Source organism: Pinus tabuliformis, chromosome 4_1 (genome assembly GCF_031772625.1).
Source record: "Pinus tabuliformis cultivar Carrire ecotype Pingquan chromosome 4_1, CPIR1, whole genome shotgun sequence".
Lineage (NCBI taxonomy): Eukaryota > Viridiplantae > Streptophyta > Pinopsida > Pinales > Pinaceae > Pinus > Pinus tabuliformis.
The window spans coordinates 935,825,736-935,841,840 of NC_142303.1; positions in this window are offsets into that span (position 1 = coordinate 935,825,736).

Below are 16,105 nucleotides of genomic sequence, written 5' to 3' on the forward strand. Positions count from 1 at the left end.
GAGATTTAGCATACCTCTTACCTTGTGTTTGATTATGGCTTGGATTTTGAGTGTGGCCTCTTCCATTGTTGAAGAGATTCTTCTTCCACCTCTATGTGGAATTCTTCCTCTACCTCTAGAATTTAACCGTGCTCTACATCTACCTTGACCAATTGAGACTTGTGTCTTGAAAGCATGTTCCATTAAAGGATTTGCCAACATGCTCATCCTATGTTCATGAGAACTGAGTGAGGCATGAAGCTCATCCGCTCAGAATTGTGATAGATCATTTTTCTCCTTTTTGGCCACAACAATAGAGTCAAACCTTGTTGATAAAATTCTTAAAATATTTTCAACAACTCTCCTTTATTCTAGTGTATCACCATGACATTCGATTTGAGTTACCAATCCAATAATTTGTGTAACAAATGAGTATACTGTCTCATTACTGTCTCATACTCCTTCATATATACTATTTCAAAATCACTTCTTAGTATTCGCAACATTGTTGTTTTAACCTTTGCCATGCCTGAATATGATGTTTGGAGAATGTCCCATGCTTGATTTTACTTTGTTGTTGTTGCAATCCTTGGAAAAGTACTCTTATGCACTGCTTGGAATATAGAAGAGGGCTTACAATTCTTCTTGTTATCTCTCACAAATCTCTCTTTTATTGTGTAAATGCATTATATGTTGTTGCATCAATTGGTTCTTGAAACACATTCTCTACTAAATCCCATATATCTTGAGAACATACCAATGTATTTATTATGATTGTCTATTAATCATAATTCTTCCATTAAACTAAGGAGTGTGTGGATTTTTCAAACTTCTACTTAAAGTTGTCATTTATCACTGATAAAAGCTTTGAATCCTTGCTAATAAAGCTTGGCTGCTGGGTCCAATTCTAACAATGTTCTCTCATACCATGTGAATCAAAAACAAGAAGATAAAGCAGAATAAAAACACAAATTAATGTGCAGATTCAACAAACAAAAAAATCCACAACGGAGCCACACAAAAGTATTGCACATATCAAAATGAAATTATAATGCTCAAAACTGAGCACACAACAATATGTGTATTATAATTTGATTTCACAGGAGAAAATAGATTTACAAAATACAAATTGAGGCTTCAAGACCATTCACTTACTGTAAATCAGGATTCACAGAGTTCATTCACAACTATGCTTTACACATGAAATCTCCAGACATATGAAAGACATTTGACTTATATTTATAACTTAGTACATGTATTGAATTTTATGTATCGTCTAATTAAAACACATTAAACTACATAGTAAATAATTTTGAATTTCACATATTTAAAACACAATACTGTCCTTCTAACTCACAGTTCAACCACGACAACGCCTAACCAGCCATCTATAGAGTATTTAATGCCGAAACATATGCACGCAACTTATCCCGATAACACGGGAGCGCCTAAATATTATTTAATGCCGAAATTGCCCACTCCCGTGTTATCGCTTTAAGTTGCGTGCATATATTTCGGCATTAAATACTCTATAGATGGTTGGTTAGGCGTTGCCGTTCAACCACTATTAAAGATTGCACTATCTCCATATTAATGACGTTACTAACCATATCAATTGTGCAAAGATATTTCTCGTGGTTTTGGTTTACGAATGTTTCATTGATAGCTTGTAGAAATGAAAATTAGTATGCTATTCGGAAACTTCATTTACATTCATATCACTTCAACCTAAAGGAATAATATGCAACCTGATTTGTTTGAACTTTGTGTATAGCGCGCGATTAATTTCATTTAATTGTGTAGTTGGGATATATTTCAACAGACGGCTTAAAGCGCATTGGACTCGGGGGTTAAATTTGATGTCCTTCTACACGTTTTCGGCGTTTTTAGACATCAAATACTTTTTATTTCAAAATATACACGTTATTTTTAGGTGACCAATAATTTAAGGAGTTGTCTTTAGTGCGACTTTTTGGAGATTCCGGTGACGGAAAAAATTGAGGTTAAATCTTGTTTTGTATCATTTAAAATGGTTTTTTAACTGCATATTTGGATTTAGCACCCCGAAAAATCCCTAGGACCCTTTGATTGTGCAGAAATTAGCTATTAAACTTGCGATTCCAATAAATTGTTGCCAGATTTCAGAGAAATTTGACCGGAAAAACCCACCGAAAAAGCTTCCAAAAAGTCTCACTAAAGACAACTTCATAATTTAAAAAAAAAATCATATTGACGGCGATGTAAAAAACTGACGAGGTTCAATATATATATATATATATATATATATATATATATATATATATATATATATATATATATATATGCGAGTATAATATTTGTCCATTTTGATGGAAAAAAGTAGCATGGATAGAATTTCAATAGAGGTTGTTCATAAGAAATCCAACATCTTTGGAATAGAGGAAGATGGGGCGCGATGCTAGGGTTTTTCAGCTTTCTAAAGATGAGTTGGTTGTAGCCCCACTAGTTGATCTCGACACTGCAACTCTTGGAAACCTTGCCCATTACCAAAGTCCATTCCTATTTATCTTGACGGATGGGATAGGATCGTTCTTTCGGGCCTCTCCTCAGAAACGACTGAAAGTCATCATCGTATCCCCAAAAGATACCAAGAGTGGCGGGAGTCCTGTTTTTTCAATTGGCCATTTGTATTGGGTCAGCTCTGCTCCAGAAGAAGCTTTTCAAATCACCCATGGGTCATTTTTCGATGGCATTTGTGTTTGGGTCTTCTTAATGGAGTCACGTGATGGACACAAAAACATGCCATGGCCACCTTTGGAAGCGCGATCGCTGGCTTGGTGTAAGATTTGTTAGCAAAAAGCACTGCTAACAAGGCATTGAATGACAAGAAGAGATTGGAAACAAGCAGAGAAATCATCGCCAGTGCCTACATAGTCCAGTTTGGCACATGCCAAGTCCCTTACAATTTCACTAGTTGCCAAGATCTGGCCAATGCCAATCATGCAGAGACAATCACGGATGGAACAGGGTAGGGGAGGCTTATCTCCCATGCAAAAATGGTTTGTAGCAGGCAAAAATGGTTTGCAGCAAATGCAAGGGTTTTTTGACCGTTTGCTACTTTGGCTGCCCAGATGTGGCAGATCTCTCTACAGGGAGAAGGGATTTCCAAATTTTTGCATAAACCACAACAAGAATATCAATCATCTTGTGGACTTGAATGGACTCATTAGTGAGAGATTTGAAATTGGCAATATATGCCATCAGTTCTACAAAATCTTATTTATTTCCATCAGGTCTACGAAACCTAATTTATGTGGGCATATCATTGTAGGACCATAGTTGTTTACCACACTGTGGGATAGAACAAAATTCCTCGATCATCATTAACATGAGGTTGAGGTTGTCGGGGTTCGGAAGAATCTAATATTTCTAAGGGCATGGGGTTAGCCAAAGGTCAAACCATGGATCTACGTCATTCAAATATGCCCTCAAAGAAAAGGTTGCAACATCAGGTAAACTTAAACAAACCCTCAATATTCCTGGGCCTTATATTGTAGAGTTGATGAATGAAATTCTGAAAATGATAGTAGATCCAACAAAGATCAATAATATTTGTACAACATATCAATCCCAGGAAATCATTTGTTCAACGGTTTCTCACCAAAACTCATGGATCCTTTTCAGTGGAATTTTATGACTTGGACGTTAAAATGTGACATTCACTTATGCTCAAAGGGTTTCTTGATAATAAAATTTGAATCATCAGAAATCATAGATGATGTTCTACATGAGGGTCCTTGGTTCTTGGAAACACAGGATTATTTATTACCCCATAGTTCTCAGATTTTGAAGCTAATAGAATGAGGGTATCCAAAACACCAGTTTGGGTAAGAATGCATAACTTACACCTTCACTTCTGGCACCCAGAAGTACTAGAAGGAATCGACAACATGTTGGGGAGATACATCAAGTTGGATACACAAGGAACCGAAGAAGTAATTTATAGATTTTCTAGGATATGTGTTGAGGTAGACCTTAGTGAATGAGTGCCTGATCGTATCCTTTTGACACACAACAACTATCCTTGGAACTAGTTCTTAGATTATGAGAGCACTGCATTTAGATGTCGTCTATGTCTTCAAACTGGAAATTTACAAACCACCTCTTCTTTGGGAAAGAAAGATCTCAGGAGGAAAAAAAAAACATCTCAAAATCCAAAGAGAATGCATTTCCCAAAACACAACCCTACAAAGAAAGGGAAGACGAGTACTTGGGACCCTCCATCACTGAGGAAATCCCAAATCTAGAGACATCTTCAGCTAATGAACAAAATGAGCCATCATGGAACATGGGGATCAACTTCCTAAAATCCAAAAAGAAAGTCACTCATGCCAAGAAATGTGGAATCCTTATACATCCTTATACATCTGGTAATTTAGACATAGATAAGGAACATGTGATGCAGTCAAAAGAGAATCAACTAATTATTATGACAACCACTTCTCATCAAGGAGGATGAGGAAAAATAGAAAAAAAAAAGAAAAGAAAAAATATGACTAAATTTTTTTGATTAATCCCATTTATATTTTTTGTTTTTTGTTTTTTTTCTCTATTTATTATGAGGGCAACTTGGAACAATAAAAGAATGCGCTATGTACATAATATTGATATTAATATTAATAGAAAGTTACAATTTTCCCAGGAATATATATATGCACGGTTCCTATTATGGTTGACCTTGGAACTTTGGAATCAGACGCTTTCCAGCCGCGTAGAATCCAAGGGGTTGTTAAAGGGTCTGACCATCGTGGGGAAACGCCTTGTTTGTAACTCTATGTTTGCATGGAGTGACACTGCGGCAGGGTTCTTTCCTATTTTATTGCTAGATATTTTATTTTTGCTTAAAATTTGGAAAGTGCAAATTCAATTTTTTTGTTTTTTAAGAAATTGAATTTATTTATAAAGTTAGAAATACAATTAAAAAATAAAAAAATATTGTATAATATTTAATGCAAACCAAAACATAAAATAATAAAACAAAAACATTTCAAATGCGTGTATGTAATATTTGAAGTTTAAGAGTATGAAATTAGCTTTTTGAAGTTCAAGAATATGAAATTAGCTTTTTGTGGGAGAGAATTAACTCGTTTCATTTAATTGGTACTTTGGGTTGGTGAAGTTTGTTACCTTCCTGACTGCCCAATTATCTTCTTGCTTGGATGCAAGCCTGCATCTTGCAAGTTATTGGATTGTGAATTCGCGTGGGGGAGAAGGGGCATACGGACCAGACATACTTTCAACTCTTTCTGAAATAGTGAAGGAGAAAACCCAGTTGAAAATAATTAATATTATTTTGTATTAATGGAGAAATGGTTACACAAGTTGTAATGTATCTCCTTAGTTTAGGATTTGTTCCTAGAGTTTAGGAGTTTGGTTGCAACTTCATGAGTTCTAGTAATGTACTTAATGATGTAATTTCTCATTTGATGTAAGTAGAGTGTACGGAGAGAGTTCTCTTTGTTTGAGTGTAGTCTCCAGGTGCAGTACTCACCTATGAGCTGTAACTCTTTCTTTTTCGATTCAAGTCCGATTTTTGTCTTGGTATTAGAGCACAGAGTAGGGATAGCCTTAATTTTTTTTTAGGATGCATCATTGATTACAGAACTGTAGTGGCGGTGGAGTGTACAGAAGCATTCGTAGAATCAGGTGGACTGCAGTAACACCTGAAGACAGGTCTCAAATGACTGATCATCTCTGAGCGGAAAATAGGGTTGGCGCAGTTTCGTCACGAACAGTCGCGCCATTTTTGAGCAGAAGAAAGGGTTGTCGCTATTTATTAAGGAACAGTGGCGCCATTTGGTGCGGTTTTGAGAGCTATAGTCGCGCCAGAAAGTGCTATTGGCATGGAAAATCAAGCCTTAGTCACGCCAATTTCATAAGACGCATCGATTTTGTTTTCGGCGCGGGTATTTTGCTGTTGAGAAGCGCCAGCCTCTTTCTCTGTGGAAAATCTGCAATTTTTTGCAGATCGGCCTTGCCCGGTGGTGGCACTTTGAAATTTCTGATCTACACGGTGGCAGCAGATCGGATTTACCCGGTGGTGGCGCATTGGAGTCCCTGATCTACTCGGTGGCAGCAGATCGGATTTTCCCGGTGGTGGAAAATTGGAGTTCCTGATCTACTCGATGGCAGCAGATCGGACTTGCCCGGTGGTGGCACATTGAAAATACAATTTTTTTTTTCCTCAGCAAAACAGAGGTTCGGATCTGGTATGTGGTGATTTTTTTTTTTTTTTGTGTCCTGAAAGTGTACAGTTGGATAGACTTATTCATCAGAAGATTAGAAATTTTATTAATCCAATATGAATAACAGTATAGAATCGTATCTCCACGAGTCTGGAAAACTCGATGGATCGAATTTCTCCAACTAGAAATTCAAGATGCAGACCTTACTTGAAAGTGCAAATGCGTGGTTGATCGTTACAGGAAATGAGTTGAGATCAGGATCAGCCACACAAGAACAAGATTGGGATAAAAGGGAGACAAAACCAAAGGTCATATTGAAGATGTCCGTCAAGGACAATGTTATCCCACATATTAGAGACTGTAAATTGGCCACTGACATTTGGACAACGATCAAAACCTATACCAAACGCAGAATACAAACCGTGTCTTGTCACTCAAAGGCAAGCTGTTTGCATTGAAGATGGAGGAGAATGAGTTCATTGCTAGATTCATTGCTAGAGTCAAAGACTTGAAGGACAGATTGGGAGATATCGGAGAGAAAGTTTCTGATTTAGATCTGGTCACGATCACATTGAACGAAATGACTGATGAATACCAAATGTTTATCACAGGGCTGTCAGCAAGGGAGAAAGCCCCTTCATTTGAAGAGCTGACAGGGATTTTGATACAGGAAGAAGAGCGACGACAAAATTTGAAATCACAGAGCAATGACCTTGCTCTGATGGCAAAAAGGAGACAGTATAAAGGGAAGCAGCATCAGCAACAGCAGCAGAAAGGAGCCAACACATTTCAGAAGAGACCGTTTAAAGGTATGTCTGCTAATAATTTTCCAAGCAACAAATGTTTTTACTATGGAAAACCTGGTCATCAGATTAAAGATTGTTATAAGAGGCAGGCAGACGAAGGAAGAAACAAACAGAGAAAACATAAGGGTTACCTTGTTAAGGAAGAAGAGGAACATAGCCACGAACTTCGACTATTTATAGTCGATTGTGCCCTTTCAGCTTCAAAGGGAGATGAGGATGACATATGGTATGTTGACTCGGGCGCATCCTCACATATGACTGGTAAGAAGGATTGGTTTTAATTTCTTGAAGAAACTTCATGTGGGTCGAAAATCTATTTAGGAGATGATAGTGGACATGAGATCAAAGGATATGGTGACATTCCTATAAAATTACCTAGCAGAGACATTAGACACCTTAAAAATGTATTGTATGTTCCAGGAATTAAGAAAAATTTGGTCTCTGTCTCAATGATTACTGATCAGGACATGCAAGTTCAATTCTTTAAGACTAACTGTGTCATTAAGGATAGCTACATGGAAACAGTTGCAACAGGAGTGTGCATGTGGAGCCTGTACAGACTAGATGTGAAGAGTATGCCACAACAAGCAATGGTTGCAACTGGATCGACAACCGAAAATCTCTGGCATCAGAGATTCGACCATCTTAATATGCAATACCTCATCCTACTTCAGAGAAAAGGTATGGTCAATGGACTCCCTGTTTTCCATAATGTTAAGCTAGATTGTGATGGATGTGCATTAGGGAAAATGCATAGAGAAGAGTTCCCTTTGCATGTTAATAGAAAGGAAAGAGACATTTTAGAACTGGTGCATACAGACATCTGTGGACCTATGCAAACCAGGTCATTAGGAGGAGCATATTACTTTCTCTTATTTACAGATGATTGCACTAGATTTTCATGGATATACTTTCTGAGTAAAAAGAGTCAAGCTTTTCAGTATTTTAAAGAGTTTAAATCCATGGTAGAAAACCAGACATGAAAAAGGATAAAAATTCTCTGCTCAGATCAAAGGGGGAGAATACAGGTTGGGAGAGTTCATGGATTTCTGCAAGCATCATGGGGTTGTGCAACAGTTTACAGTGCCCTACACTCCACAGCAGAATGGAGTGGCAGAACGGAAGAACAGAACTCTTGTGGAGTGCGCAAGGAGCATGCTTCAAGGTAAGGGTCTATCAAATGGTCTTTCGGCAGAAGCTATTAACACTGTTGTGTATTGAAAGAATAGGAGTCCTACTAGATGTCTAGGATTCAAATCCCCTTTTGAAGCATTGTTTCGATTCAAACCAGCAGTGAGTCACTTAAGAATATTTGGGTCAAAAGCTTATGCTCATATACCTAAGGCAGATAGGAAGAAGTTAGATCCTAAAGTCCTGAAATGTATATTTGTTGGATATGGCAATGAGTTCAAGGCATATAAGTTATTTAATCTTGTGACTCACAAGGTTTTTGCAAGCAAAGATGTCATATTTCATGAAGAGGTTGAAGAAAGAAAGAATGACTCTATCAGTGATTGGCACATTCCATTGCTAATGGAAGAAAACAGTGAGGAAGATGAAGAGCAGGAGGAGAAACAAGAAGAAGAAGTAACAAACAATGTAATCAATGATGATGCAAGCCTAGAAAAGGCTGAAATAGACAGATTTGAGGTAAGTCCCCTACCAAGGAGATCAGGTAGGAAGACTCGATTATCATCTAAATTGAAAGACTATGCATTAATGTCAAAGATTTTAAACATTGTAGAACCTGCAAATTATGAGGAAGCAAGTAAATCTGATGCATGGAGGGCTGCAATGTATGAGGAAATAGAATCAATAAATAGAAACCATACTTGGGAGTTGGTTGAGCCTGAAGGTAAAACCCCCATAGGATGAAAATGGCTATATAAACCAAAAATAAATGCAGATGGGAGTATAGAGAAACTTAAAGCTAGACTGGTAGCAAAGGGTTACTCACAGAAAGAGGGAATAGATTTCGATGACACCTCTGCTCCTATAGCCAAATTAAACACCATTAAAATGCTAATTTCCTTAGCAACAAAACACAAATGGCAGCTACACTAGCTAGATGTTAAGTCTGCATTTCTGAATGGTGACTTGAAGGAAGAAATTTATTTAGTACAGCCTGAAGGTTTTGTGAAAATGGGGTAGGAACATCTTGTGTGTAAATTGAAAAAGGCACTTTATGGTTTAAAACAGGCACCCAGGTCATGGTATGAGAAAATTGACTCATTTTTTGTTCAGCATGGCTTTCATAGGAGCTTGAATGATCCAAATTTGTATACCAAGTTTAATAGATAGAGGAAAATTATTTTGATTTCTTTGTATGTAGATGATATGATCATAAGAGGGAATGCTAACAATCTGATCAAAGAAATCAAACAGCATATGTCACAAGTGTTTGAGATGAAAGATCTCAGAAACCTTCATTATTGCTTAGGATTGGATGTATGGAAAGACTCTAGACAAACTTTTCTTACTCAAGGGAAGTATGCCAGAAGCTTGCTGGAAAGGTTCAGAATGGAGCAGTGCAGATCAGCAGCAACACCATTACAGCAGAACTTAAAGTTGAGCAGTGACGACGGTACTAAAGAGGTGGATGCTACCATGTACAGACAACTAGTTGGCAGTTTGATATATCTGACTACAACTAGACCAGATTTGGCATATTCTATTAGTGTGTTGAGCCAGTTCATGTCAGAACCACTCGAAAGTCACTGGGTCGCAGCAAAAAGTGTGTTGAGGTATCTTAGTGGTACTAGTAATTATGGCATTTTGTACACTTACACTTCTGATGTTATTCTAGCATGTTTTTCAGATTCTTATTGGGTAGGTAACTTAGATGATCGAAGATCTGTCACGGGTTACGCATTCAACATTGGATCTGGGGTCATAGCATGGAGCAGAAAAAAGCAGCACACTGTAGCTCTATCTTCATGTGAAGCTGAGTACCAAGCATTGTGTGCAACCACATGTGAAGCTATCTGGTTGAGAAGACTTCTCAACGATGCAGGAGAAGAGCATAAAGAATCAACTATTATCAAAACTGACAACCAGAGTACCATCAAGCTTGCATACAATCCAGTCTTTCATAAAAATACCAAGCATATCGATACTCAGGTTCATTTTGTTCGAGAGAAACAACAGTCAAAAGAGATATGTGTTGAATATTGTAAAACTTGTGATAACATGGCTGATATTTTTACTAAGCCTCTTGGGCGTGTAAAGTTTGAATTGTTTAGAGGGATGCTAGGAGTTCAGGATAATCCTTTCTCCATTAAGGGGGGGAGTTGAAAATAATTAATATTATTTTGTATTAATGGAGAAATGGTTACACAAGTTGTAACGTATCTCCTTAGTTTAGGATTTGTTCCTAGAGTTTAGGAGTTTGGTTGCAACTTCCTGAGTTCTAGTAATGTACTTAATGATGTAATTGCTCATTTGATGTAAGTAGAGTGTACGAAGAGAGTTCTCTTTGTTTGAGTGCAGTCTCCAGGTGCAGTACTCACCTGTGAGCTGTAACTCCTTCTTTTTCAATTCAAATCTGATTTTTATCTAACCCAACTTTGGAGATAAAATTTACTTGAAAGAAAATTCCTATCTCACATTTTTTCGATTTTGTGCTAATATCATTAAGATCCTCATTTTGGAGATAAAATTTACTTGAAAAGAAATTCCTATCTCACATCTTTTTGACTTTGTGCTCATATCACTAAGATCCTCATAGCTTGGTTCTAAGCATCATCAACGTCAAAACTCAATATATCAATCATTGAAAAGGGCATATTGTTGTACATGGTACTCATCTGACTGTCAAGCGTAGAGACTATAGAGATTAGATTTTCACTGAGAGATACTTGTGATATCACTTGTAGCCATTCAAGTTGTATAATTTCATAGTTAGATAAGTTACAGTAGGGGATGGCACTAGATATCAGTAGTTCACCCTACTTGCCGAGCTTAGAAAAAGGCAATGCTTTTGTTTAATTGGATACAGATTTAAAACCTTGCTTTTACGATGAGGATTGGAAATTTTGAGTATCCAGTTATTTTGAGGGTTACAACTTGCGAGACTCTCCTTTCGATTGTTTTTTTTCTCATGTATTGGGGATTCTCATTTCTTCATTAGGATTACCCATGACCAAATTGTAAATGAGTAAATTTACTCATACCCATTTTGAGATGAGATAAAACCAATGTAAAAATCTCCTCAGGATTTCATGAAAATAGAGAACTAAAAAAACCAAAGTTTGAAAAATTTATTATATTGTTCACCCTGTGTATACCTAATAACAGCTAAAAGTCTCTTGAAAAAAAGTATAGGAAAAATCCTTATGTACAAGGTGGACGGTTCTAAGGGTGAAATAAGGTTCATTGGTAGCCAATTATGGCAAATGAGACTGGAATAAGGTTCAGTAATAAAAATATTTAATGGAGTGCCTCTTGCACCATCCATTCTTTATATGCATGTGTTTATTTTTGATTAATTATTTAAAAAATTGGAACTCGAAAAAACTAATTTATGCATTTTAACTCATATATAATATGATACTGTTTGTGAAGGAATAATGTGAGCGAGTCTGAAGCATTAAGTGGGAGTTGCCCCACTTGAGCTTATTCTTTAGTGAATAGTCGGTATCGCATTCCTACTGCTTTAACTCGAGTCATGACAGTGTGTGAAATTTTTTTAACAGTAAGCTTATTCAAATACCTCCTCCTATGAATTCACACTCAAGACATGAATAACTGTATTACTGATCACATCGGCCTGCATAAATCTTAAAAGGTTAAAGTTGTAACCTAAGTCACCTGACACGGGAATTCAGGACACGTAGGATTTTAGATTCGTGGTGTCGGATTCGGACACGCTGACCCCCCGGAACAGGACACGTTAGGACACATTATATATTATTTTATTAAATATATATATATATATATATATATATATATATATATATATATATATATATATTAAAAATTAGATATTATCATATTTCTTACACAAATTTTAATTAATGATAAAAATTTATTGATTTCAAACATAGATCTTCATCTATAGCTATTAGCATGCATAGTACATACAAAATTCAAATACATGTCAATCTATTATCTATTTCTTATGCTTGGCCCTCTTGCCACCACGAGAAATGTCTAATTTTTTAGTCTTGTTGGAAAATCAGGATCTTTGTCATTAATATCACCCTCTAAGCATTAATATCCAGAGATATCTTTGTCATTACCTCTGTATCTGTATAGGGATCTTTGTCATTAATATCACCCTTTAAGCATTAACATAAGATAGAACAAGAATAACATGTCAAGTCAAGATTTTGTTTGGGTGATGCGTACATTTTTAGGAGGGTCATGATACAGGAGTTCGACAACCAATGTCACTAATATCAAGGTACATAGAGGGATTGGTGCTCTTGATTAATACGAGTTCCATACCCTAATACATGACAAAATTCAATGGAAACATTGCAATCCCCCAATCCTAAAATCCTGAAAAACTGATAAGTCTGCTACATTTTGAATGAAATCTAAAATTCTACTTTCTCCATATGAAATCCAATGAGGCCGGAACCACTCTCAAACATCCTGAGTCATTTCATGGTAATGTTAAAAATTTAAGTAAAAGGATGAAAATGAAGATTAAGGAGAATGTCACTTTTACTTTAAGAATTTAACATTACCATGAACAGAACAAGTTTCCCAAAATCGCGACACGCTTTTGAAAATCGTGACACGACCTCGGATTCGACGTGTCAAAAGAGGACACGACGTGTCATATGATTTGGACACCAAACCGGACCGAATCATGTCGGATTCGCTGGATTCGGGATTCGTAGGGGGTTTACAACGAATCCGGTGACTTAGGTTGTAACCGAATAGATCATGCATCCTGTGCTTATAAATCTCTATTCTCCTTTTTAGAGTGTACCATTGTGTAATGTAGTGTACACTTCCTGTTAGACCAGAGCATACATAACACACAGCGGATTTATACTCAGAGACAAACAAATGGAGAAACAAGAAACAACATATGTTAAACACACATGGGTAGCAAGAACAATATGAAAGATAAAACATGCAAGTACAATTTTTATTGACAAATGATATACATTTATAGTACATTATGTGACCATTGGGTTTCACATCCCAAGGTCTCTTGGACTACTTTGTCTATTCGGCTTCCACACTAATCCATTGAGGATTAGGTGTCCAACTTTCCCCCCCTTAATTCGAAGGGTTATGTATGAGTCCAAGAAGAGTGCTGTAATACAAAATGTGCTAAAATTCATGGCAAGACTAGGCTGAATGTGCTCTCTGAAATGTTGGTATAAAGGGCTGTGGTTTAAGGATGACCACCAACACTGGAACGCTTATTGCAGTTCCCAGAACTCTTCCAAAACTAGCAAGAAACTGAAGTCTTCTACTAGAGGAAGTGATCCTATTGTTTTAAAGAGGGAAACCTTCAACCATGAAAGGGAGGCCTCACCTCGCATAAAAGGGAGAACTTCAACCTGAAAAGGGAAGTCTCAACCTATGATGGTTTAAGGATAACCAACAACTCTGGAATGCTTAATGCAATTCCTGGAACTCTTCCAAAAATGGCAAGAAGCTGGAGCCTTCTGCTAGAGGAAGTGTTCTCAATTTTTTTCCTAGAATTCTTCTGAAACTGGCAAGAAGCTAAAGTCTTCTGCTAGAGGAAGTGTCCCAGATTGCCAATTGAAGGCATGTTTACGGGCATCTTTGTTTCTGGTTACAACTATGAAACTGGTGTTGCAGGTTGTGGCTCAGGCTCGCTTGATGTGGCTTTGAAGCTTGTAGATGACCATCATTTCCCCCCCTGTCAGATACAAGGTGAGATGATGGAGAAAACTCAATTGCAAGACTGCTCAATACTTTGGAACAAGTTCTGACATGTGTTTGGAATATCTTCTTGGCTGTTGATGCCCATTGCCAAGAAGCGATCCATCCAAGATGAATCTTTGTTCTTGCAGGACGTTTGTTTTTGAAGCATCTGTGTGAAGAATGACTGGTTTTATGACAGTGCTTACATGGATGAAGATCAAAACAGTGATCTTTCAAATGGCCAACTCGGTCACAGTGTTGGCATTTCACAATCTGTTGTTGTTGTTGTTGTTGTTGCTGTGGAAGAAGGATAGAATCTAGAACATTTGGAGGCGAACTATCATGAGGAGCAAGTGAACTGTCATGAATCAATCCAGCACTTTGAAACTGAATGGGCTTTGAGTAGTCTGGAATATGAAAGGACAAGTCCTTGTCATATCCAAGACCGTTTCTGTGCTTGTTGTGGACAAGTTGTTCCCAAGGTCTGATGATGGGCTTGGGAAGTGCAGACTGAGTTTCTACATCTGCATGTACAACTGCTGCTTTATTTGAATGAATGGTAACATTATTGACTTGCTGTTGATGGGTGGTTGTCTCAATGTTTTGAACAGAAACAGATTCAGAATGATGACTCCACTGTTGTAATTCTTCTTGTTGTAGCTGAGATTCAAGCTACAAAAAATCAATCTTTTCCTGTGCATTTTGTAGACATGTCTGAATTTCTGAGAGAGATCCTATGCTGATTTGTAATGTGTCATCAACAGTAGATTGTATAAGAGTTTTCATGAACTCTAATACTTCACTGATTCTGGCCATTTTTCTTCAATGTCAAATTTACACCTTAAAAACTGATCACAATTATTACTTAATGAAGAAAAGTAATATCCACTCACAGTACATAGCAATATCTTGTATAAATGTGCAGCAAATGAATTAGGGAATCAATGCATATATATGTAGACAAAAACTATAATGGGTTTTAAATACAATGCCACAATTGGGGTAGCAACAACTGCAAACTTGCTTGGATCCTTCAAGTACTTCACTTTCAAATCAGAATTGATGGCTATCAAAACTTCAATAATTATAACACCATGTCATGGGCATTGGAATGAATCTCTAGCATGCTGAAACAGCAGTGATAGACCTCCTTACATGTCCAAATACTTAGCAAACTGTATAGTGCTGGTCATATATACCATAGCATTTTACCATGACCTTTCAAAAGCCTTCCAACTATGCACAGTTTCAGGAAAACCTCCAGGAGATTAGAGAATACTCGCCCCTGCTTCAAATGTATATGCAGCCAATTATTAAGGAGATTTGACTCTTTGACAGTGATAAAATCTGCCCACAAAGGACAACTTGAACACAAACTGATAGAACTTGATTTGAAGATGCTTTTAAAACATTTGATTTTAATAATATATCGGCTTGCAATGTATATTATTTTTCATATAATACCAAGAAGTCTTCTAACAAATGCAGAGCATACACTGTCTAGTACCACAATCCAACAGAAATTGTTAAGACACCGTATTCACCATACTATTGCATATATGTCACTTTTTCACTGCAAATTTTACATCGGAGGCAACAATCCAGGGACCGAGAATCACTACAACACATTATCAATACAACCCTCAAAAGTTCAATAGAATTTCCAACAAATATATACCACTGCTTGCATCAAAGATGAAATATTTGATGCCTATGACCGAAATACATCGACTTTCAGTGTCGCTGGTTAACACTTCTCAATCTACGCTATCGAATTCAGATTTATTACATCAACCGACAATCTTTTATCAATCCTACAAACATTGTATGTCATGTACTCCGTTTCCAGACTCTCTGTCAAGTACGATTATTCTTACCAACGCTGGAAATGTCATTCCATCTGCATTCCAGAGCAGTTCTACTCTGCAAGACAATTCATGAAAACACCCACAGATTTCTGCAATTTCCTATTACTTCAATTCACGATTTCCTATACCATGATAATTATATGGCTTGAACCCCAGGTGCGCATGTGGAGGGATGGAGTTTCAGTGGTGTAATACCACTGTGACTGCAAAGCCTCTACACAATCGTGGACACAGCTAAAGTGGCACTTCCTTCCATGGTGTTTTCAGTACTGCGGTTGTCGAGTAGAAGTGTTATCATCGATGGAACACTTTAACTTCTCTGAAATACCAACAACGTTAATACCTTTCAATACCGCATTCAAATACCATTCAA